Genomic DNA, 27,288 nt, shown 5'->3' on the forward strand with positions numbered 1-27,288 from the left:
TGATTGAACTGGGTTGAATAATCAGCTGAGCTGATCATGAGAAAACAATAATACCCTGTCTCTCCCCTCATTTCTCCTAGTCCTGCTCCCCAGAGGCAGGCACTTTTAATGAGGAAATTTTAGTTGAAATATACCCTACAAATGGAAAAATTATATATAACTTAAATGTGTGGCTGATTATTTTCATAAAGACAGTCTTGTAAGGAGCACCCAGATCAAGAAATGGAGCATGACCAGCACCCAGAAGCCACTATCCACCCCCAATTCAAGGCTACTCATTCTCTTAACCATAGGAAATACGTGTATACGTGCTAAATCGCTTCAGTAGTGTCCGACTCCGTGCGAACTCATGGACTGTAGCCCACCAGGCTCCTCTGTCCATGGGTTTTTCCAGACATGAATACCAGAGTGAGTTGCTGTGCCCTCCTCCAGGGGATCTTCCTGACCCAGGGATCCAACCTACATCTCTTATATCGTCTGGATTCGCAGACAGGTTCTTTACCACCAGCGCCACCTGGGAAGGCCACAAGCAATGGAAGCAACCACTGTAATGGCTTCTGTTTTTAGTTCCGACAGTTTCCTCCGTATGTCTAAATAATATACAGTTGTTTTTGGTTGATCAATTCTGGACACTGTTGTTCAACTTCTTTCTGTGATAAAAAAGTTAGCTTCCTTATATCGGTTTATATCTTCTCTCCTCCAAAGACAATCATATCACTGGTTTTCCTTACTCATCATCTAGGCAACTTCAGCCACTTTTTAAGACTTCCATTTGTTTCACTCATCACAGACAATATCGTTTGCTTTTTAATTCCCTCCAAATACTTTCCACACATTCAGACATGCTGTATGTTTACTTTTAAGTTGGATAACATATTTTGCTCTGTAACCATAGTTTCGCCTGTGTAGTTTGTCTGTAGGTTAAAGTAAAATTTTAAATCCAATAAATAGTGTTTAGGTGATTCTTATAATATTGTTTCCTGGAGAACCAGCATCCTAGGATTGCAGTCCACAGGCTCAATATCATAGTTCCTGAACCACTCAAAGAAGAATATTCCTGCAGTCCTGCCTTACTATTTTCACATTTATTCTATGTCCATGGAAGAGAGATGGCATGACTTTAAGGCCATTGACTGTCAAGAAGGCAACCTTCGGTTTTAGTGATACCAGGATAAAATGCACACGTGTTGTCCTGCTAGGTGGTAGCCTTGTGTTCTGTTGTTATTAAAATCAACTCCACTCAGAGTGTCTACTGTTACTCAGAGATCTCTGAAAGACTGGTGCTCCAAATGAGCAGCAGCATTTAAGACGAGGGTGGTGTCAAAAGCCTACGTGTTCTTAAATGCGGGTAGTCATAAAATCAGTAGTTAATTGACTTATGTGAGCACTCGGTTTTAGGAGACGGGTGGCTCTGAGTGAAAAATACAATATGTGGAGGGGTTTAATTTTTTTTGGATTACCCTTTACCAGGTAGCATGTAATTGCATTAGTAATCGGAGTCCTTCAAGCAGAATCTCAAACAAAGGATTAGTGGGAAGGAAGATGGAAGAATGCTGACTTCACAATAACTCACTGCCTTCCTAACACGATTATATAAATAAATTCAAGCAATATTTTCCAAGACGCTGGAGCCTGATCGTAAAGGCGTGAGGGGGCCCAGGGCCTCCACATGGCCCCTGGTTGGCGGGCAGTAACTGATTGCTGTGGTAGGGAAGGGCAGTCCCCAGGTGGTGAAATATCCAATATCTCTGAATTATCTGTCAGCACTCAGAAATTACTGAAGCTGGGCTGACTCCTCCAGTGGGGAGCAGGAACATCTTGGCTTCATTTGGCTAAACAATGGGGTTAAAATGGAAACCCCCCACTGTGACCTCCCTGCAGCCCATGTGGGCCCTTCAGCTAGCTGTCAGCAATGGGAGCCGTGCAGCGCTGGCTCCAGACACTGCTAACTTCTTGACCCCTGGAGCCAAGGAATCCTCAGAGCTGAATTTCAGGCTCCCATCTCGCCACCAGCAGGGGATTAGCTAATCCAACCTGCTGTGTTCTTCCGACAAAGGCAGCAGGCACAATGGGTGAAGATCCGGATCACACATCAGAGAGCCGTGACGTGCTGTCCTCATTGTTTGCCTGAGAGTCTTTGAACCTCTGTTTTCACTTAAGCCCAGACACTGCCCTGGAGGTCTCAGTTACTCCATTTGCTGAACTGAGCAAGAAGCCAGGGTAATGGAACAAGGCACTTTCCTCCTGATTCTCCTAGACCTCTGTCTAGTTGCTTAAAAGAAAGATTGTAATCAAAAATGCTTTGCAGCTGCTCTCAGCAAAGAGTATTTAAATCTTGATTATAAGAAACTCTGGTTCCATGAATGCTCCATGGGAGGTGGAAAGTCATACTAGATATAGGGCAACTATCTCTAAGGCTTGAGGGTGGGACCTGCCAAAGCAGCTAAATAAGTCTTCAAACCTAACCTTATTAGTTGTGTATCCTGGGCAAACCACTTGATTTCTAAACCTCAGGGTTCTAATCAATAAAATGCGAGTAATTATAATTCCTTTGTTTTAAGGATCCCCTGGAGGAGGAAATGGCAAGCCACTCCAGTATTCTTGCCTGGAGAATCCCATGGGCAAGGGATTCTGGAGGGTTCTAAGCGGAGCCTGGCGGGCTGCAGTCCTTGGGGTCACAAAGAGTTGGAGACAGCTAGGCAACTGAGCCCACACAGGGGTCAAATGAAACACTGGAAGGAAAAATTCTTTGCAGGCTTTATGCAAAGGAGAGGGGGCTATTGCTATCTTCTTAGCTATGCTCATTGGCTTATAGGCTGAGTTTCAGTCAGAGGAGTTTCCTTGGGCTCCTCGATGAATTTGACATTCCTCTGGCTCTCTTCATCCAGTTCTCTACCTGCCATGTTCTTGCCCGTCCCTGCCCGTCTGACTTCAGCCCATTCCTCAAGGTTTCCCATCACATTTCCTTGGTCTTTGTGAACATCCTTTTCTCCCACAGCCTGGTCCATGCGTGGGTGGGTCCACAGCAGAGTGTCAGATGATGGGGGTTGCACCAAAGAGGAGCCCAAAGGAAGCTGGTAGGTGTGGCTCTGCCAGTCTTCAACGATGAATATAAATCATCACGAGTCTGAGAACTCCTTGAGGACAGAGATAGAGATTTATAACTGATCTGTTGGGCCATCTATTAATTTAAATTAGGTGTCACTAACACAGGACTCTGAGCCCACCCGGCACTTGAACGAAGCTTGAGTCCTCCTTACATTCACGCCCTTGGCACTTCAACTCAGCTCCCCAGTCCCGGCTCTGCTTTTATGTGCCAGGTCTAGTGGGGAATTCAGAGGCAAATAGTATGCCTAGCTGCTACTATCTATTAAGAAGGACAAAGCAAGAATACAAACATCAACACAAAGGAGTTTTCATTTAGTCATTTATGCAGCAAATATTTACTGACTTATTCCATGCACTTTGCTGGGCACTGTGGATTTAGGGTGGGATGAGGTCACTGTCATGCCCTTGCTGAGCTCAGAGCACAGTGGAGGACACATCAGGGGATAGTTACAGTAAAGTGTGATGGGGGCCATGGTAGGAGGTGCTGGGCTGTGCAGAACACCAGTGAGACCATCAGTACATAACAGAAAATCGGGAAGGCTGCTCAGAGGAGGCATGTCCAGCTGAGACCTGAGAGATGAGAGGAGCTGGCCAGTTAAGGGGTAGAGAGAGGTCCAGGCAGAGGCAGTGGGATATGCAGAACACATGTGGGCAAATGAAAATAGTTTGCTGTTGCAGCAGCTGAGCATAGGACAGGCAGTGGGGATTTAAAGGGTGATAGGCCATCTAAGTGGACCCCTGGAATTACCCTATAAGATAGGCACTGTTGTCATCATACTGATACTACAGATGAGGAAAATGAGATCACAGAGGTTTGGTAGCTTGTCCAAGTCCCACAGCTGGTAAGGGCTAGAACTGAAATTTTGATCTTGATTGGTCTGTTTCCAAAGCCGTTTCCTTTAAGCATGGGAGCTAAGGGAGGGTTCTCTGGGAGGGGTGGTATGGCATAATGGTGAAGAATGTGGGCTAGACTGCCTGCTTCCATGAAGGAGGAGCTGTGTAACTTTGGGTGAATTACTTAACTGCTCTGTGCTTCAGATTCCTCAGTCAACAAACAGGGATACTAATAGTATCTACCCCATGAGGTTGGGCTTTCTGAGAATCAAATGAGTTCATACTGTGAAGTGTCTTCTGGACAGTTAATATATAATAATGGCCCAATTCTAAAGGGCTTTGGAAACAGACCAATAGTTAGCTGCTATTATTAGGCTGGATTGGGAATGAGAGACTAAAACAAAGGTCACATCTTCGTTTGGAGGCCACTGGAACTGTGGGACTGAGGCTTGTGGCTATGGGGTGAGGTAGAGGGACAGCGAGCAGGTGAAATGCCATATTCCCCTCAGGCCATTGGTCTGGGGGCTGGGGCTTAGCCATCTTCTGGGCTGGGTTTTTTTGTCCCTTTAAACTGCCCACAGCCTGGAGGGGACACGTGCTGCCTGCAGAAAGGTTGGTGGCTCCTGAGAACAATATAGATTTCTTTTGTGAGCTTCAGGAAACCACATCCCAGTGAATGCTACAGTATTGACTCGAACTGCTGGGACGTGTGGTTGCCAAGGGCAATGCAATCAGCTTCTTGGCCCATTCCTTCTCCCTGTGGCTTCCAATGCCTCTGTTTCCAGCAGAGTGGTTGAGGGCCCTGTCACTTCCAGGACTTTCTGTTTTCTTTTCCAGAAGATGGGGAAGCAGTGTTAGGATCTGGTCAGAGGTGGGCTGCCTGCAGGGCCAGTCAGGAGCTCCCCGATATGGGGTGAGGAGATGGCTTGCCGAGTCCTGGGCCTCCCATGAGGCCAAGCAGCTCCAGCTTCAGTGCCGGGGTGGGGAGTTATGTGGTGTTGTGAAAGAACATCACCCCATCATCCCCTGGTCCCTCCTCTTTTAGGCCGAAACCTCCCTGGCCTAGACACCTACCCACTCCTGTGGGTGACCTGTCCAACTTTTGTCTGTCTCATCTGCCAGAGCTTGCAACAGAAAGAATTCAGAAAAGAGAGAAGGGCTGGAGATGGTTGAGGCAGTTAGAATAGAGTTTGGGGAACACGGGGCTGGATGGGAAGCAGGGAGGATGGGGCGTGCTTTCTGGGTGGATAGCGCATTTGGAGCACTCAGACAGCAGACTCTCCATCTACTTTTCTCGCCACTATAGCCCCAGGTCCTGGGAGCGAATCAGAGAAAATCAATGTAAAATGATGGATTAGACCCAGGATTGGGAGACTTTGGTTCTTGTTTTGTCTTTATCATTACCTTGTTTTGTGACCATGACAAGTTATACCCACTCCTAGAACTTAGAGTATGGTCAGTGCCACACAAACCACAAGACCTGAGGTGAGGATGGGAGTTGTTCCACAAAGAAAAACTGGGGAGCCATTATGAGGGGCAAGAACATGGATGATGGAAAGACCAACACACACACTCACACACACACACACAAGCACATGGACTCTCATTTCAGAGGATCATTGCTCCTCTGATTCTTTTCCCAAACCCTTCGCAAAAAGCCAAGTTGCTCACAGTAACAGCCATGAATCAGTATGCCTTAGGAGGTTCTGAGTAGAACCCAGAAATCAAGCTTCTCAGCTCAGTGGTGGATCTTCTTGCTATACACATGAGGAGAGATCCTTAAAGTTCCTCAGAAGCCTGGAAGTGATTCCCCAGCATCAGGTAATATTCTAGAGAAGTAGGGAAAGATCCATTGGTGGACTTATGTATCTATTCATTGTCAAGTATTCACAGAACGTCTTCCCTATGCCAGGATCTGGGATTGGTGAAGTGTATGAGTCAGGTTAGGCTAAGTTCTGCCGGAATAACAAACACTTCCCATATCTCTGTGACTTGACAAAAGCTTGTTTCTTGCTCACGCTGGGTTGTCCTCATCGGTTGGCTGGGGGTTTATTGTCCCTCCTTCCTATCAGATCAAGCTGATGGAGCAGCGGTCCTCTGGAACACAGCTTTCTTTGTGGCCAGGGCTGTGGTGCTTGTGAGACACTCAGTGGGTTTTGGAGTGAGAGGTGAATGGGGTGGGGAGTGAAACATAGAAAAATGGACAGTGGTGAAGGCCCTTGAGCACCTCGGGCTATTACTTCATCTTGTAGCCCTTCCTCAGAATTGGCCTCACGTCTGGAGCTGAACCTCAACTTTCCTTTTTGTTTTCCAAGATCAGAACAGTCATTTGCTCATAACAGTGCCGGGGACGTGGAAAGTTTCTGGTCAGCAGTGATCCTGACCATCAGATCCTGCTTGGTGTGGTCTGATCTAAAAAAATCTGTGTGGTTGGGGAGAAGCCATAACTACAGAAGAGATAACTGGAGTGCACTCTGCTTAGATTTAAGCTCTCACCATCTCACTATAATTAAGTGCCAAGTGGTTATTAAACAATACATTTACAGAATTCTGACAACTGTGGAAGAACTGTTCCTCTCCTACAGTGAATATTCCCCAGTAAATACACTTGTAATACTCCACTGGCTTTTAATTAACCCGACTAGCCTATAAACCCATTTATCTTTTGAAATGACGGTTGTTCCATGTGCAATACGTGTCAATAGATAATTAAAACATTTTTCTTAGAGAATTAACAGGGAGATGTGATCTATGCATTTCAGAACCTTATTATTAAAAATGTTATTTATTGAGGCTTAAACACCTGTTACTTGGTAGCTATATAGCAACCATGTCTTTTTAATACCAAAATTAAACAGGCACTGCAGACAGAATGCGCAAGGTTAGTAAACCTCTTGGGTCATAATTAAACAGTACAAGTCATAAACGTTCAATTCTTGTTTAGGAAACAAACACCCCAATCTGTCTTCCTTTCCATCAAGAATTGGGAGGGTGTGTCTTTGTTCTTCCAGGAACAGCCTGGCTGCATGGCTGTTTCAAACGCATTTTTTTTTTTTTCCCAAAGAATCAGAAGTTTCTTCTAGAAATAACAGCTACAAAGCGTTTGGGAACCTCAGAATGAAAGACAATGCAAGACTGCTTTGGTGAATGTAGACTTTTCTAGAACTAGTGGTTGGTCAGAGCCCCATGCCTGGTAGACCTGAGTCTGGGGATGGCCGCCCTCAGACAGAGGCTGTGCCATCCACTGGTGCCAAGCAGCCTGGCAAGGGGGCCCTTTCCCACGTCTCCTGGCTGCCCCAAGCTGCCCACCTTGGAGAAGCATCAAGCCTGCCTCTTAGGCTAAAGGCCTGGTTTGTTGTCCCATTTGCCACGAGCCCTAGAAGGATGCTGAAGTGCTAATCCCCAGTACCCGTGAATCTGACTGTATTAGTTTGCAAGCGCTGACATAACAAAACACCACAGCCTGGATGTTTAAACAGTAGGAATTGATCCTCCAAGTTCTGGAGACCGGAAGTCCGAGATCGAGCTGTTGGCAGGATTGGTCTCTCTTTAGTTTGCAGAAGCCACCTTCTCCCCGTGTCCTCGCCTGGCCTTTTCTCTGTCTACACGTGTTGCTGGCGTCTCTTCCTCGTCTCACAAAGACACCAGTATTGGATCAAAGCCCCACCCTTGTGACTTCATTTAATCTTAGTTCCTCTTTAAAGGTCCAATCTCCAAAGACAGTCACATTGAGGATTAGGGTTTCAATGTATGAGATTTGGAGGGGACACTTATTTGGAGTGACCTTATTTGGAAATAGAATGATCAGGTTAAGATTATAAAGCTGAGGATTCACACTAGGATGGGTCCTCGTCCAATATAACTGCATCTTTACAGAATGGGGAAATTTGGACAGAGAGACACGTACACGGAGAGAATGCCATGTGAGGATGAAGGCTGAACTCTGGGTGAGGCATCTGCGAGCTAGGAATGCCAGAGACTGCCAGCAAACCACCAGAATCCAGGGGAAAGGGTGCAACAGGGTCTCCTTCACAACCCCCAGAAAGTACCAGCCCTGCTGACACCTGGATCTCAGACTTTAAACACCCAGAACTATGGACAACACATTTCTATTGTTTAAATCCCCCAGTTTGTGGTGCTTTGCCATGGCATCCCCAGGAAATAAATATACCCCCTGACAAAGAACTCCTATCACACTCTGATTCTCCTGTCAATCTTCCCTGGCTTCTCAAGTCACCCTAACCCCAAGGAGGACAGAGCCTCAGGCATTTAAAGGGACTGAGTGGACTAACATGAGATGTACAATATTGTCAATTAGGGTGACGGAAGAGGATATGACATACTATCATAGCTTCAGTTGTGTCCAACTCTTTGCAATGTTATGGACTGTAGCTCTCCAGGCTCCTCTGTCCCTGGGATTCTCTAGGCAAGAATACTGGAATGGGTTGCCATGTCCTCCTCCAGGGGATCTTCCCAACCCAGGGACCGAACATGTGTCTCTTACGTCTCCTGCTTTGGCAGGTGGGTTCTTTACCACTAGCGCTACCTGGGAAGCCCATAACATTATCATTTCATCCTGAATCCCATTTTTGTGTTTATTTTATCATGTACAAACTATTAGTATAGTAGTACATGTATGTGATTTATAAATAATCATGTGCACTTGTATCAGGGTAGGGAGGGCTCCATGTTCAAAATGTTTTGACTATAGGGTTGTGTTATCATTCAACCCAGAGACCACTGTTTCAATGCGGGGAGTCAGTGCTGAAGAATTAGACCAGAGGGCTCCTGTTCCGGAGGATTTCATGTGGGAATCAGAAGAAAAGATTTTGGAGCTCTAAAGAGAGTTCTTAAGGTTGTACAAGAAGATTCAACAAACAAAAGATTGGAGACAAATTGTAGGTTTCCCCATTGCCCTGGAGCGCTGCACTTGGATTACTTACGACGTCACCGTATGTCTCACAATGTGTAGTATTTTGACCTACTTCATTTGTCTCACCCACTTCATTTGTCTCAAGGTCCTCTGAGTCTCACATCATGTGTGTCCACGGTGAGGTCCCAGTGGGTGATTCACGGTGCTCTATGTGGAAAGGAGATGGCAGGGCCCAAGCTGACACCGGGACACTGGGAGCCTTTCTCTTTAAGCATCTCCATCCTGAGAGTGACAAGTGAAGTTCAGGGAGGAGGGGAGAGAGGAGAGTGAGACAGAGAGAAGCAGGAAGGCAGACCTCAGGGGGAGAGGCAGGTAAACAGAGAAAAATACAATGGGAGGGGGTCTGAGAGACAGAGAGATCATTGGAGGGCTGAGCTAGGAGGCAGAAAGTTGGAAGCAGAGGAGAGGGAAGAAACCATAAGAAAAATTCAATACTTGCAAAAGGTTGTGCAAACACTTAGTAATTTTCTCATACGTCGTAATTTCAGTTATGTCGAGGGCTTTACTTAGACATGATTCCAATCTGTATTATCCCACTCTTTTAAATAAACTTGCTTTACATCTGGAATTTTGGACATTAGAGGTTCTAGAGTGTGCTGTGCCCTCAGGCTGGGAACGGCCATATTTTTGGGGTGGCCTCAGAGCACCAAGTTTTGGACTCTGAAGCCCTGGGTGTAAGCCATTAAGCTGCCCGGGGGGTGTCCTGGTCCTCTCCCCCCAGAAGCTGAGAACGCATGTTCTCTCTGTCCTCATAGCTGCCTTGATTCCAGGAGAAAGGACAGAGTGAGAGAGGAAGGGCTCTGGGTGTGGATGCCTCCCTTCCTCTCCTCCCTGTGTTACCATAGTATCTCGTTTCCTTGGTTACCGGTGGCCAAGGAAAGGACACTGGGCAAGTGCAGGATTTTGATGGAGCTTGCTAAAGAGAGATGTCAGCACAGACCTTGTCTCATTTAAAAGAACACTCGTTCTGAGATGTTGCTCAAGAATGGGGGTGGGGAAGAAATAGGTGGTTCTCGTGAAGCTGGAATTTAGAAATTTCACTTCACTGGATAGAAAGGAACCACTTAAAAAATAACCTTGAGGAATCAAAGCCAGGGAGGCCTCACCCAGCTTTGCACATCGCTGGAGATCTGGAATTGGCAAGAAGGCTGTGATGCTAATTAAGAAATGATTTCTGCAAATGCTCACTTTAACTGCTCCCAGCTTGGACTAGCTCAGTAACTGGCTTGCTATTTTCCCTGGATAACTAAGCACCCTCAGGGAATATAGGGATTTGCCACTTCCACTGTGAGTGTCAGGCATCAGTCTTTAATGGTCCCAAGAGGCCACAGAGACCTACGAAGTCTCTCCAGGGAACCTCTAGATTTTTTTTTTTTTTTTGACATCTAAATGATGTGGAGGAGAGCAGCCCTCGATTCTACTCAACTTTTGAGAGTCAGTCAAGATCTCTCTCCCTCCTATACGTTTGTCTTGACTTTTCCCCCCACACTGGTGCCCTCCTTCGAGAACCCTAGGAATTACATTTGTCATTGAAAATTTTATCGTTGAATTTACTACATCGCTCACTACCTGTATGATTATTGGTCTTTCTCCTCTGCCAGGTTTTGAATTTTCTTACTCTTTTTAAACATTGTTTTATTTTGAGAGAGAGAGGTAGGTAACACATAAAGGTGTCAATAAATTAGATCAGTATAAAAGGATCTGTGATAAAAAGGCTCCCCCAGCTGGAGTCCCCATTTGTGGCCCGTTCCCTCAGGGCAGCCATCATTTCCACTTTTTGTGTGTTTGTCTAGGGAGTGGATGCAGAAATGAGTGTCTTTTTCTGTCTCCCTCCCTATTTCTCCTTCATCCTTTATCTTCCTCCCTCTGTCTCTTTAATCTGAATGATATAGTCCACACTATTCTGCTTGTTACATTTAAAAAAAAAATTAGCAACCTATCTTGAAGATCTTTTTAAGTATGTATAGAATTTTAAAAATGCAATGTAGCATTCCACTATATGAGTCTCCCTCTTTTCTCACTCATCTTGGATTTCCGAAGGCTTCCAGTACAGACCCAGCCCGTAGTAGGTGGTCAATGAGCATTTGTCAGATTTTTTATTCATGAAAAAAAAAAAACTCTCTATGCTAAGAGATCTTAATTAGTGCATCGGGTATATGAAAAGGTCAAGTACGTGGAAGGAGTTCCCCCCAAAATAAGGCATGTGTATCTGGTGGGAGTAGGCTAGTGCCTGTGGACTTGCTGGGGGAAGAGGAAAGTGAAAAGACGCCAAAGGGGCCCCAAATGGAGCTAAACGTAAGAATCCAACTTTCTGGGACTTTGCTTGATGCGCAGGTGGTGTCTCAGCTGGTGTTCTGTGAATCCTGTCCATTCTTCAGCTGATATTTTGACTGTGGTCTGGATTTGTTCCCTCTGCTTTTGTTTGTTTTCTTTATGGGCAGAGACAATGTGAACGCTCTCTGGCTGTCATCCGCGGCTGACGCTAGCTTGCTTTGTGGCTCAGAGCTGCCGTGGTCAGTTGTAGGCTGTCAGGATAATGATGTGGGACATGCCACGCGGCCTCACACTCCGGGCACCTTTATGTTTTCTAGGGGGATGAAGACGCCTGGAAATGAGGGCTCCTCTCACTCTCTGTCTGCACTAAAGCTAATAGTTTAGGGGAAGCCGTGTGCACTGTAGTTTGCTCCTGAGAGCCTAGTGTCCTGAGTTTATCCTTCACCCACACCTGCCATTATTTTGTCCCCACTTTGAAGCAGACAGGTATCCAGGAAGCTTGAAGGAGGCTGTGCTTGCTGGAAGAGGTGACAGAAGGGTGTGCTGTAACAACTAAAATTCAGTTCAGTTCAGTTCAGTCACTCAGTTGTGTCCGACTCTTTGTGACCCCATGAATCGCAGCATGCCAGGCCTCCCTGTAAATCACCAACTCCCAGAGTTCACTCAGACTCACGTCCATCGAGTCAGTGATGCCATCCAGCCATCTCATCCTCTGTCGTCCCCTTCTCCTCCTGCCCCCAATCCCTCCCAGCATCAGAGTCTTTTCCAATGAGTCAACTCTTTGCATGAGGTGGCCAAAGTACTAGAGTGTCAGCTTTAGCATCATTCCTTCCAAAGAAATCCCAGGGCTGATCTCCTTCAGAATGGACTGGATGGATCTCCTTGGAGTCCAAGGGACTCTCAAGAGTTTTCTCCAACATCACAGTTCAAAAGCATCAATTCTTCGGCACTCAGCCTTCTTCACAGTCCAACTCTCACATCCATACATGACCACAGGAAAAACCATAGCCTTGACTAGACAGACCTTTGTTGGCAAAGTAATGTGTCTGCTTTTGAATATGCTATCTAGGTTGGTCATAACTTTCCTTCCAAGGAGCAAGCGTCTTTTAATTTCATGGCTGCAGTCACCATCTGCAGTGATTTTGGAGCCCCCAAAAATAAAGTCTGACACTGTTTCCACTGTTTCCCCATCTCTTTCCCATGAAGTGATGGGACCAGATGCCATGATCTTCGTTTTCTGAATGTTGAGCTTTAAGCCAACTTTTTCACTCTCCACTTTCACTTTCATCAAGAGGCTTTTTAGTTCCTCTTCACTTTCTGCCATAAGGGTGGTGTCATCTGCATATCTCAGTATTTCATGTTGCCTTGACATCTGGTAAAATTGAGATGGCCTCCAATGGTTTAACTACAAGTTCTTCTCCTAAGGCTGCTCCCAAGGACACCATCCCCCCTCAATAATCCTCCTTATCAGAGGACCAGGCATAGTTTCTGTTTATCCCTGGGTGGTGGTTTCAGTCCCCTCCCTGTCAATGGAATTATTCAGACAGAAACCACGTCCTCCCCGGGGATCCAAGGAACACCTTTTGGTACTGCAGAGCCTGCCTCTCACAGCGCCTGGTTGTTCACTCTGTTCCTGAGTGGCCCGGCACGGTGTGCAGTGCTCCCCTCCCCCGGCCTATGAGTGTGATGACTAATAAGAGGCTGCGTTGATCTCATGTGTCCTGGATCGGGTATTGTGTGTTCATCCATCCCCACAACTCTAGGGTGGGAATCCTGGAATCCCTCCCTCCCTCCCTCACCGACAAGGTGAATGGGGCTTAAAACAAAGGGTGCCTGATTCGGTCTGAACTAAGTGCCTCAGCATCATCTGAAACACTTGTTAAAAATGTGCTTTTACACCCAAGAGTTTCTGAAGGTTCTGGAGTGGTGCCTAAGAATCTGCATTCTAACAGGCCCAGGTTATTCCCATTTGGGTGATATCCAGCTATGACTTCCAAAACTTCTCCTTGCAGTCTGGATGTTGATAGGGAATCCGGGGAAGTGTAGGAAATACGATGTTTCACTGCCTTTGCGTCGTCTCTTTTGTCTTCCTGCTTAAAGGTACCCCTACCCTTACAAAGTGGGTCAGGGCTTTCCAGTTCCATCAACACTTGGTTCTGGAGGTCAGAGCCAATAGTAGTGAAGCATTTACAAGCTTGTTCTCCTTTTAATAAAATCTGGAAGGTTAAGTCACAGAGTCCCACTGAACAGGGAGCTTGGAGGAGCCTCATGGGAGGACGAGGGTGGGGTGGGGAAGTATGAGAGATGGCTCAGTTTGGAGTCTGGACTTCTTCTTGAAGCTCAAAAGTTACCTTGCCTGGCTGGGCCAAGTAGGGAACAGGAGACTTCTCTTTCAAGATCTCTATTAATAGTTGAGTCTAAGTTTATAGGAAGTCACAGAAGAATTTGACATAGATAGCCACTGGGTACATATATGAATTTGTTCATTCACTTTATATTTATTGATATCTTATTATGTTCCAGGGAAGCATTGTGTCAGGGGCTAGGTAAACAGTAGTGAATTAAATAGACATGGGCAGATGAATGGATAAGAAAGCTGTGGTACATATGCACAGTGGAGTATTACTCAGCCATTAAAAAGAATACATTTGAATCAGTTCTAAGGAGGTGGGGAGAGGGTGGGATGATTTGGGAGAATGGCATTGAAACATGTATAATATCATATATGAAATGAGTTGCCAGTCCAGGTTCGATGCATGATACTGGATGCTTGGGGCTGGTGCACTGGGATGACCCAGAGGGATGGTATGGGGAGGGAGGAGGGAGGAGGGTTCGGGATGGGGAACACGTGTATACCTGTGGCGGATTCATGTTGATATATGGCAAAACCAATACGATATTGTAAAGTTAAAAAATAAAATAAATAAATAAATAAAAAATAAGTAGACATGGAACTTAGCTGGAGGGAGCTCACAGATTGGTGGTGCATATGTGCCCAGTCGCTAAGTCATGTCTGACTCTCTGTGACCCCATGGACTGTAGCCTGCCAGGCTCCTTCTGTCCATGGGATTTCCTAGGAAAGTATACTGGAGTGGGTTGCCATTTCCTTCTCCAGGGGAACAGACTGGTGGAGAAAGGCATTAAAGAAGGAACTAAGTGAATGCATAATACTGATTGGTTAAGGGCTATAATGGAAAAGATGCTTTGAAGGTCTTAGTAGGATACTTTCATTTGCAATAGGAGAAACCCAACTCAAAATTGTCTAAGCAGAAAGATACATTGGCTCAAGTAACTGGGTCTTTATCTCACTGCCTTTCTTTTGTTAGCCTTCTTCTCTTGGGCTTCCCCCTCACCCCACCCCCACCCTTGCCAAGGGTCCTGGTTTCCAGCAGTCCTGTGGATATGTCTGCATGGCTTGTAATCCAAGAGGAAATAGAACTTAGCTCTCAGTGACCTTTGTAAAACTCCTGAGAGAGGACTTTGATTGGCAGCCCAGGAGTCACTTGCTAAGGTCTGTAACTAGAGGGTAGAGAGACTTGAGTTCTACCTGAACCCCAGGGAATGGGGAAAGAACAATTCCCCAAAGGTATGGAGGTTAAGGGTGGGAAGAGAGAATTATGCAGACAAGGCAGTGTCCAAAAACAGAGAAACCTCACTGATTCGTGGAGTTGGGAAGGGCCTTTCTTAGAAAGTGCTATTTGGATGAAGATGTCCTTTCTCTGTTTCTGAAAAGGTTTGATGCCTGAGAGGTACAAAGAGGAGAGGGCCAGCATATCTGGACTGTTCTTTACATCTGCCAGTCATTTAGGGATGGGAAGGCATGAGAGGGTTCCTAAATGACTATTAATATAAGTCAGCAATCGTTGAGCTACTCCAGGGCAAATCATTCTGAGTGGGGTGAGTGGCCTTCTTCCCCAGAGGCAAGTGGTGGCCGAGATTACATCTGACGATGGTAACTTCAGCACTTTGGCAGGGACTGGGACTGGTGGTACGTCTCTCTGGGTTGATACTTGGCTTACTTTTCTAAAGAATTCATTTTATAATTTTATTTCTCCCTTTTATTAAAAAATTAAAGGGTATCTACAATACACAATGTTTATTTCAGAAATAAGTTAAAATCAGATAAGCAAAGGGCGAAACAAGAATCACTCTAAATCTCACTTTCCACTTGGAAACATTTTAATGTATAGCCTTCTGCTTCTTCTCTTTCCTTACTCCCCTTCTCTCTCTCTCTCTCCACATATGCACACATATATGTGTGCCTACATATATATGTGTGTATACATATTTATATATACCTATATATGTAAGATGGACTCAATTATAAAATATTCTGAAATCTGAATGACCTATCATATATCATTCTTAAGCATCTCCCTCAGTTTATTAGGAATATTGTTCTAATGGTTTTCTTTTCTTGTAATATATTTGTCAAGTTTTGGTTTTAGAGTTAAACCAATCTCACAAAATGAATTGGAAAGTATTATCTCTTCTTTCTTCTGAAAATTTTTATAGAATTTGTGTAATTTCTTTCTTAAAATTTTGATAAAATTCACAAGTAAAGCTATCTGAGCCTGGAGTTTTCGCTAGGGGAAAAGTTTAGATCAAACATTCAATTTCTTTAATAGATATAAGGTGAATCAGATATTTTATTTGATAATTTTTGTCTTTCAAGGAATTTGCCCATTTCACATGTGCTTTTCAATTTAATGGTATAAAGTTGTTCATAATGTTCTCTCATTATCCTTTTGATTTCTATAGGATCTATAGTGATGTCTCTTCTGATATTGGTAATCTCTCTTTCCCTCTCTTTCTTCCTTTCTTTCCCCTACCCTTTCTTCCTGTCAGTATAGCTAGGAATTTTAAAATTTTATTTGTCTTTTCAAAAAACTGACTGCCAGTTTTATTGATTTTAACCTTTCTTTTCCTTTCTAATATAAACATTTAAAGGCATGAATTTCCTTCTAAGCACTACTTTAGCTGTATCACACAAATTTCAATAAGTTGTGTTTACATCATTCTTAATTTTAAACATATTTCTTGTTTTCCTTGTGATTTTTTATTTGACTCCTAAGCTCCTTAGAAATGTGTTATTTAGTTTCCAAATATGTTTTCATTTTCAAATTATTTATTTGTTGTTAATGTTTTAAAATTTGATTTCATTTGCTCAATTTGATCAGACTACAGACATAATGTGATTTCAATCCATTTAAATTTACTAAAGCTTTTTTGTTTGATTTTTATGGCCCAGCCTATAGTCTATCTTGGTAAATGTTTTTTAAAAATGCAATATGGATTCTACTGATGTTGGCTGTTACATTAAAAAAAAATTTGGCCAAACCCTGCGGCATATGGAACCCTAGCTCCCTGACCAAGGATGAAGCCTGCACCCCTGCGCTGAATTGAGGGTGGAATCTTAACCACGGGGCCTCCTGGGAAGTCCCTGGCTATTGCATTCTATTAGCACCTGCCAGTCGAGCTGGTTGAGAGTGATCTTCAAGTGTTTTGTATCTTTATAGATTTTTCTGTCTACTTATTCTATCAATTACTGAAAAAGGTGTCCTAAAATTTCCAACATTAACTACGAATGTGTCTTTTTCTCCTTTCATTTCTGTCAGTTTTTGCTCATGTATTTTAAGTTTTGTTACTAAGTGCATTCACATTTAGGATGGCTTTGTATTCTTGATGAATTGACCCTTTTATCTTTCAATAGGAAGAATCAAGAACACTTCCCGATTCAGTTGGTTAACAAGGCTTGTATAACATTGATATTAAAACCAGATCAAAACATTACAAGATAAAACTATAGGACAATATCCCTGATGCACACAGACAAAAGCATCCTCAAGAAATACTAACGAATTGAATCTAGCAATATATAGACAGTATAATGCATTATGTTAGCTTGAGTCCTCCAGGAAACAGATGATGAGATAGAAAGGACTGCAAGAAATTTATTTGGGGGTAACATCTGTGAAAGAGCTTTTGAGGTGGCTCAGTGTTAAAGAATCTGCCTGCTAATGCAGGAGATGTGGGCTCGACCCCTGGGTAGGAAAGATCCCCTGGGGAAGGAAATGGCACCCCACTCCAGTATTCTTGCCTGGGAAATCCCACGGACAGAGGAACCTGGCAGGCTACAGTCCATGGGGTCACAGAAGAGTCAGATACAACTTAGCGACCACCACCAAACACTTGTGAAACATAAGGGACGAGAGCACAATTCTTCAGGCAAAGCTCTCAAACTATGAAGCAGCTCTGATACCTGTGAAAAGAAAGGGAGAAAGTAAGCTTGGTCAGGAAGGTGCAGCTCTAACAAAGCCTTGACTAGCCATTGAAGCTCTGTAGAGAAGATTGCTCACTAGAGAACTGCTGTGTTTGGTAGAATTGGACAGATCTCAGGACCAATACTAGAGCTTCCCCAATGACAGCAGTAAAGAATCCACCTGCAGATGCAGGAGACACAGGTTTGATCCCTTGGGTCAAACCCCTGGAGGAGAAGATCGCAACTCATTCCCATATGACATTCAACAAGTCATGAAATGAATAATGAAAAGAAATAAAAGGTATGCAGATTGGAAATGAAGGAGTAAACCTTTTTACCTTACAGATGATATGGTCATCTATATAGACAAATCCCAAGAAAATCCTAAAAATGTTGTTGGAAAAAGTGAATTTTAGAAACAGTACAGGATAGAAAGTAAAAAACCAAAATATCAATTGTTTTTCTATATACTAGCAATGAACAATGGGAAACTGAAATAAAAATAAAAAGACAGACAAAACTTGGGTGTAAATCTAATAAAATAAGTGCACAATCTGTACACTAAAACAATTTCTGAGAGAAACTAAAGATTAGCTGAATAAATGGGTATAGCAGCATTTATAGGCGAGAGACTTATTGTTAAGGTGTCAGTTCTCCCCAAAGCAATCTATAGATTCGTTGTAATCCCAGTCAAAATCTTAGTAGCCTTTTTAAAATTTGATAGGCTGATTTTAAAATGTATATGAAAATGCAGATAATTTAGAATTGCCAGCATGATTTTTAAAAATAAGAAAAACATTGGAGGGCATTCACTACCTGATCAGTATAATACACCTGTTGGAACTTGATAAGTTACACTTATCAAGACAGTATGGTGTTGCATAAAAAAATCAACATATAGATTAGAGGAACAGAAGGGAGATTCCAGAAATAAATTTGCACGTATAAAGCCAACTGATTCTTGACAAAAGCACCAAAGTAATTCAGTGAGGAAATGCTAGTCTTTTCAACAAAGATGTAGGCCCAATGTGATAATTGATGCAGAAAAATTGGATATCAGTGTTGAAAAAATAAACCTCAACCATTACATATAAAATTTAAAACATAAAGCTAGAAATTATCATAGGCTTAAACATTGAAATGAAAACTATGACGTTTCTAGAAGAAAATATAGAAGGAAAATCTTTGCAATTTTGTTAGGCAATACTGTATTAGACAGGATATAAAAAGCACAAACCATAAAAGTTGGTTAAGTCAGACTTCATAAAAACCCAAAAGGTACCCTTTGGAAAAACACTCTTTAAAAAAGGAAATGTAAACCAAAATTGGGAATTAATTCACAATACATCCATCTGGCAACGGACTTGTATGTGAAATCTTTAAAGCACTCTCACAATATAATACTAAGAAGACAGATCATCTAATTTTAAAATAGACAAAATACAGACATTTCTCCAAAGAAGACAGATGACCAACAACTCATTAAAAGATGCTCAACTTTGCTTATTAAAGAAGCTCAAATCAAAACTACCATGTGGAATCACCTCACACCAGTTCAAATGGGCATTATGAAAAGGTCTACAAATAATCAATGCTGGAGAGAGTGCAGAGAAAAGGGAACCCTCCTACACTGTTGGTGGGAATGTAAATTGGTGCAGCCATTGTGGAAAACAATATTGAGGTTCCTTAAAAACTAAAACCGGAGTTATCATATGATCTAGCAATACCATTCATGGGGCATATGTAGAGGAAACTCTAATTTGAAAAGATACCTGCACCCCAATGTTCATTGCAGCTGTATTTACAATAGCCAAGATATGGAATGACCTAAATGTCCACTGACAGATGAGTGGATAAAGAAGATGTGGTACATATAGACAGTGGAATACTACTCAGCCATGAAAAGAATGAAATACTGTCATTTGCAATAGCATGGATAGGCCTAGAGATTATCATATTAAGTGAAGTCATCAAAGACAAATATTATATGATATCACTTGTTTGTGGAATCTAAAAAATAATATGACTGAATTTACTTGATAACAAAAATAGACTCATAGACATAGAAAACAAACATATGGTTACCAAAGGGGAAAGAGGAGAAGGGATAAATTAGGAGATTAGCTAGGAGTATGAAATTGAGCTTCTCTGGTAGCTCAGCTGGACAAGAATCTGCCTGCAATTCAGGAGACCGTGGTTTGATTCCTGGGTCAAGAAGATCCCCTGTATTGATGTTTTTCTTTCTGGCTTACTTCACTCTGTATCGTAGGCCCCAGTTTCATCCACCTCATTAGAACTGATTCAAATGTATTCTTTTTAATGGCTGAGTAATATTTCATTGTGTATATTACCACAGCTTTCTTATCCAGAATGGAGACGCATGTACACCTGATTCATGGCAATGTATGTTAAAACCACTACAGTATTGTAAAGTAATTAGCCTCCAGTTAAAGTGAATAAATAAAAAAAAAAAATAAAAAGAATGTCCTTCAGAAAAAAATAAAAAGAAGATCCTCTGGAGGAGGGATAGGCTACCCACTCCAGTATTCATGGGCTTCCTTGGTGTCTCAGATGATAAAGAATCTGCCTGTGATGTGGAAGATCTGGATTCAATCTGTGGGTTGGGAAGATCCCCTGGAGGATGGCATGGCAAGCCACTCCAGTATTTTTGCCTGAAGAATTCCTATGGATGAGGAGCCTGGGGGGCTACAGTCCGTGGGAGTGCAAAGAGTTGGACATGACTGAGCGACTAAGCACAGCACAGCACAGCACAGCCCATGAGATTAATAGATATATACCAATATAGAGAAAATAGATAAATAGCAAGGATTTACTACATAGCACAGGTAACTATACTCAAAATATCCTATAATAATCTCTAATGGAAAATAATCTGAAAAGAAATATATCTCACAATGAGATATAACTATACAACCATTAGAGTGACCAAAATGCAAAAGAAGGACAATACCAAGTGTTGGCAAAGTTGTGGGGCACCTGGAACTCCCCTGCATTGTTAGTGAGAATGTAAAATGGTACGATCACTTTGGAAAACTGTTCAGCAGTCTTTAAAGTTTCTTTATTTTGTTGCAGTATAGTTGCTTTGCATTAGTTTCAGCTGTATAGCACTGTGTTAGTTTCAGCTGTATAGCAAAGTGAATCAGTTACACAGATACATATGTCCCCCGTGTTTCAGATTTCCTTTCCATTTAGGTCACCACAGAGCATTGAGTAGAGTTCCCTGTGCTATATAGTAGGTTCTCACTAGTTATCTATTTTATATGTTTTAGTGTATATATATCAATTCCAACTCATCCCACCCCTCCTACTTTGGTATCTATAAGTTTATTGTCTACATCTGTGTCTCTAATTCAGCAGTTTTTAAAACTAGTTTAACATATACTTACCATATGACTCAGTTATTTCACTACTAAGTATTTACCACGTATGTCCACAAAAAAAAAAATCCCCAAAAGAAATATTCATAGGAGCTTTACCCAGAATAGCCCCAACTAGAAATAACCAACCAACAACCTAAATATGCACCAACAGCTATACAATATGCATAGAATGAAATGCCGCTCAACAATAAACAATGAACTACTAATACAGATAAGATTGATGAATCTATAAAACATTATGCTTAGCTAAAGCAACCAAACACAGAAGACTGCATATTATATGATTCAACTTAGATAAAATTCTGCATTCTAATAGTAATTGCAGAATCATTCATAGGAGCCAAGACATGGAAACATCTATTGACTGATGAAGGATTAAGGGAAAAGTGGAGTATGCATACAATGGAACATTATTTGGCCTTAAAAAGGAAGGAAATTCTGCCATTTGCAGCATGGATGAATCTGGAGGACATTACGTTAAGTGAAATAAAGTAGGCACAAAAGATTCCACTTATACGAGGAATCAAAAACAGTCAAACATATACAGGGAAGAGTTGAATGGTGGTTGCCAGGAGCTGGGAGACAGGGACAGAACATGGAAAGGCATTATTCAAAGGACATAAAGTTTCAGTTATGGAAGATGGATAAGTCCTAGAGATTTACTGTACAGTATAGAGCCTATATTTAACAATGCTGTATTGTACACCTAAATACAATTAAGAGGGTGGCTCTTATACATTCATATTGCAAAGAGTAATAATAAATAAAGAAGGTGGGACAAAACTTTTGGCGGTGAGGGATAGGTTTCTGACATAGTTTGTAGCGGTGGTTTCACAGATGTATTGTTGCTGTTCATTTGCTCAGTTGTGTCTGACTCTTTGCGACCCAGTGGACTGCAGCATGCCAGGCTACCCTGTCCTTCACCATCTCCCGGAGATGTATAATTATTTCATCAAGTGGTATATATTAAATGTGTGTAGTTTTTTGGTAGGTCAATCATAACTCAAAGAAGAGATTCTAAAACAGACACTAATCTACAGTGACAGAAAACGGATTCCTATTTGCCTACAACTGAGAGGATGGGGGAGACTGACTGTCAAGATCATGAAGAGACTTCTTAAAGTGATGGTAATATTATGTGTCTTGACTGGGGCGAAGGTCTCATGTGTATGTATATTTGCCAACTCATAGAATTAATGAGTATGTTTTATAGCATACAAGTGAAACCTCAACAAAGTTACTTTGATTAAAAAGAGGCTCCTTAGTGTTTAATTATATGGATTTATTGAGTCAAGTCTTTAATAAATTTTCTACTCCTGGATATTTAGGCTGTTTCTGAGTTTTCTTTATTTAAAAAATACCGTTATGCACATATATGCACATGCATCTTAGGATATATATTCAATTACTTTTTTTAGGTTAAATTTTAAAAATCAAATCAATTGGATCACTCGATATGTTCTGATAACATGACCTCTATAGGTGTTGAATCAAATTTCAGTCCCACCAACCACCAATGAAACACAGAAGGGGTTGAGTGAGGATGGGGATTATTCCATCCAAACCTACCCCAGATAAAAAATCAACATTCAGAGATTTGGCCATAGGGTCATCTCTGTCTTGCTTGTTAGAAAATCTGCCTCTTTGCCTTTATTTAGTCCAGTAATCACAGGTGTGGTTATTCTGAAAATATCACGGAGTCAAGCACTGATTCACTCTGGGAGGAGGGGGTTGGAGGTTGAGAGGGATTCTCTGGAATTAAGAGCCTTGCTTCATAGGATTATTTTAAGTTGTAGTTAAATATATGTATATAAAACATTAAAATTTCCACTTTAACCATTTTTTAAAAGATTATTTAAAAAGAACAGTTTTAGGTTCACAGCAAATTTAGGAGGAAAGTATAGGGTTTCTGTATACCTCCTGCCCTCACATATGCATAAACTCCCCCATTATCAACACCCCCACCAGAGTGGTATATTTGTTACAATCAATAGAACCTACATTGATACATCATTATCACAGAACAGTTTATATTAAGGTTCATTCATGGTGTTGTACATTCTATAGGTTTAGACAAATACATATGACATATCTCTACCACGGTAATATCATTGGAAGTAGTTTTATACCTTAAAAATCCTTTGTGCTCTGCTAATTCACCAGTCTCCTCCCACCCTTAGCCACTGCTAACCATTGATCACGGGATTATTTTTAAACATGGGAGAATAATCAAACATTAAATTTGGAATCCAGTGTGATAAGAGCCATGCCAGAGGGCCAGAAGAGGCCACGCTTGATATAACTGTTGAACAGAGGGTGGTTGCTGCAGGCTCGGGCAGACTGGGAAGTGCAGGCTGCAAGCCCAGCTCTGCCTGTATTGGAGCAATGTGCCACAGAGGCCGGACCTAACCTGGGGAGGAAGGACCTCCCTGAGGAGGCAGAGTGGGGAGCAGACCGTGTGTGCCCACATGCGAAAACCTGCATTCTGACCACCCTTAGGATGGACCGCTGGAGAAAGGGAAGGACACCTGAGATGTGCCATTAGCACCAGCTCCTGTCTGCACCCAGATCTGACTTTAGGAAGAGCAGATGGTAAAGGCCTTCCATCTCCATGTCTGACTGCTCGTGTTCCCAGCGTGTTCCATCATGGTCACTGTCAAGGTTAAGCGCATAGGCTCTGGAGTCAGACTGTGCGTTCAAAGCTCTGTCCACTTCTTACTGGTCGTGGGACTCTGAGCCATAAATGCTGCCTCTCTGTGCCTCATTTCCCTCATTTTTAAAAGGAAGATAATAGCAGTGCCTGTTGTTGTTTAGTTGCTAAGTCGTGTCTGACTCTTTTGCAACCCCATGGACCACAGCCTGCCAGGTTTCTCTGTCTAGGGGATTTCCCAGGCAAGAATACTGGAGTGGGTTGCCATCTTTCCAACCCCAGGACTGAACCCGCATCTTCTGCACTGGCAGGTGGGTTCTTTGCCACTGAGCCACCAGGGAAGCCCAATAGTGGTGCATATGTCTTGGCTTATTGTGGGGATTAAATGAGTCTATCTATGTAAAGGTTTTAAAGTCCTCAGTAAAGCGTAGGTGTTCTAGTTACCAGTCAGCCAGCAGACAGTGTGCCTGGGCCAAGCCAGGATCATTTTAGGGTGCTGGGGATCCAGCATGAAGAAAACAAATTGATATCTCCTGTGAAGGTGATTGCATTCTAGTGAGTTGTAACAGAAACTCAGGAAAAGACCAGATATGAAAAGTGCTGTCATGGCGGGTGACTGAGGATGGAAGGTTCTTTAGGTTTCCATTGGATGGTCAGCAAAGCTGTCTCAGGGGAAGGGCTTCTTAAGCAAAAATATGAAGGATGAGAAAAAGCCATACAAAGTTCTGGAGGCAGAACCTTACATCAGCACATGCAAAGGTCCTGAGGTGGTCTTGCTATGATGCAGAACAGGCAGAAGCCTGTGAGGCTGGAGGGCAGTGAGTGAGGAGAGAGGAAGAAAGAGCGACCAGAAACCCCATCTGCTGCAGCCCTGAGTAAGGAGTTCAGACTCTTTAGTGCTTTCACAGAAATACTCTAGAGAGACATGAGGCAGGAAACTGGCGTATCTGATAAACCAGATGACTGTGATGTTCTCACTGCTTCCTCTAATGTCTTTTTGTCACATTCTTAACAGCTGGTCATGCCAACCTATTACCATAAATTTGGTCAAAATGCACCACTTAGGGATAACGTTCTTGGGAGTAGCCTCTTTCCTGAGCCACCCTCCTTCTGTCCCCACCCTGCGCTACTGTCCAGAGGCAGGATGTTGGGCCACAACCAGGACAGTCTTGTCAGCTGCCCTGAGGATGTAGGAATCGCACTCACTCTTCAGTCATCTGCTGTTTTTTGAGCGATTCTCTTGTGTACTGAACTGAGCCGGAGGCTGTGGACCAGAAGTGGATGCTGAGGTCTCTGCGCACGCCCTAGAGGGAGCTTGGTCTAGTTATGGAGTTAAGACTTACCTGAAATAATTAGTAAGTGGTTTCAAAGTGAAAGTCGCTCAGTCGTGTCCAACTCTTTGCAACCCCATGGACTGTAGCTGCCAGGCTCCTCTGTCCATGGAATTCTCCAGGCAAGAATACTGGAGTGGGTTGCCATGCCCTCCTCTAGGAGATCTTACCAACCAAGGGATTGAACCCAGGTTTCCTGTATCGCAGGCAGATTCTTTACCATCTGAGCCACCAAGGGAACCCAAGTGGTTTAAGGCATGATCAAAATTCATTGTTAGATTGGATGGCTTATAGGCAGCCGAGGGTTATAGGAGTTCAGAAAGCCAGCAACACAGATGACAGATTTTAGAGTTCCCGTAGACCACGGCAGCAGCCAGGGCCCCTGGTAGAAGATTCCCACAACTGCAGTTCTGCCAAACCTCTGGGAGAAAACAGATCCTCTGGGGTAAACCCAGAAGAGACTCTGACAGCAGCTACCTCACGGGGAGACACACACACACACACACACACACACACACACACACACCTCTTTAATACGTATGATCCTGGTAGAAGTGAAAAGTTCACAGCTGAACAATACCACCCTGACCTTTAAATGTCTTCAGGTAAATAGCAGTGAGCCGGGTGTGGGAGTGGGAACCTTCAGCTGGAATTTCCGAGTTCTGACGACTGGCCCTGCAGCTTGTGCTACTGACCTGATTTTGGCATGTTCAGAAAACTTTTCTCTGAATCAACCAACCAGCCAGTTAACCAACTAGCACTTAAAAAGTTTTATGTAATTTTAATTTTTTTCAGTTTTCTTGAGATGTAGTTGACCTACATCACTATATAAATGCTAGTTTAAATCACTGTTTAAATACGAGTTTGACTTACATACATTGTGCACTAACTAATATTATGTAATAATTACCACAATGAGCTTAGTTAATATCATCCATCATTTCATTTAGATACAATAAAGAGAAAAAGAAAAAAATTTCCCTGTGATGAGAACTATTAGAATTTACTCTCATATATCCCAGAGCATGGGGAACTGTAGTCATCGTGTTTACATTATGTCCCTAGCACTTATTTATCTTGTAACTGGAAGTTTGTGCTTTTTGACTCCCTTCATTCAATTCCCCCCTCCTTCATCCTATCTCTGAATACGATCTAGTTTTCAACTGCTTTGTTTTCTGCTCTTTAATATTTTTCATTTTTTAGATTCCACATATAAACGTGATTATTCAATATTTGTCTTTCTCTGATTTATACACTTAGGATAATGCCCTCTTAATTCCTCCAAGTTTTTGCAAATGGCAAGATTTCTTTTTTTCTCAAGGCTATCTGATATTACATTCTATCTGTGTATCCATACCACATCTTTTTTATCCATTCATTTGTCAATGGACACTTAACAACCAGTACTTACTGAGCTGTCTGCCTGGTGACACAGGTCTGGTGTGTGTATTCAAAGAGCTTACAGCCAACTAGGAAATGTGCAATGTACATCCAGTAACCACCAAGTGGTGGGGTGGTAAAGAGCTTGGTTCCAGACCAGAAAGTCCCAAACCAGAATTTCAAAGCCCATCCGCTATTTACTTGTGAGCTTCAGAAACCACACCAAAAAGCTCTACCTCTCCATCAAGAAAACAAGACCAATAACAAACTCTTTCTTTCAGTTTAATGTGAAGAAGAAGCACAAGTCCTGGAAAATAGGATACATTCAATAAATGTCCAGTCTTTTGAAAGTACTGTTCAATAACTGTTACTCAAATTGCTATGCTTATTTATTAGTAATAGTAACTGTGTGTTCTTAGCTTGGCTCCTGCAAGCAGCCTGAATTGGGGACCATGTGTGGAAGGTTCAGTGGGGAGTGTTCTTAGGAAATATCCCTGTGAGGGGGTGAGGGTGGCAGGAATGGGCGGGTAGTAAAACAAGTCCTACAGGGAGCTCTGGAGCTGGGTGGCCCTTTGGAAGGTCCCACTTAGAGACAGGGGGTGGTCTTTGTATTCTTACATCAGCCAGTCTTTGGCCATGCATGCATGCTAAGTCACTTCAGTCATGTCCAACTCTTTGTGACCCTAGGGACTGTAGCCTTCCAGATTCCTCCATTCATGGGATTCTCCAGGCAAGAATACTGGAGTGGGTTGCCATGCCTGTCTCCAGGGGTTCTTCCTGATCCAGGGACAAATCTGCATCTCTTACATCTACCTACATTGGCAGACTGATTCTTTAGCACCACCTGGAAAGCCCTCTTTGTCCATGGGCAAGGGCCAAACCCTGGGTGAAGCAGGTCTCTGAAGTTGAGGGCTATTCCCAGAAGGATGCACTTTGAGCCACAGCTTCTGGGATTCCCAGCAGCCGGAGGTAGACGGGATCTGGACCAGGCATTCAGAGTGCTCTGTGATGTGTCACATCAGATGGAACTCTGGAGTTCATGGATTTGGACTTTCATTCTTGACTGGCAAGGAGCCTGTCATGTGACCATAAGTAAACCATGTTCCTTTTGGGAA

The sequence above is a fragment of the Bos javanicus genome, chromosome 18, assembly GCF_032452875.1.
Source record: "Bos javanicus breed banteng chromosome 18, ARS-OSU_banteng_1.0, whole genome shotgun sequence".
NCBI lineage: Eukaryota > Metazoa > Chordata > Mammalia > Artiodactyla > Bovidae > Bos > Bos javanicus.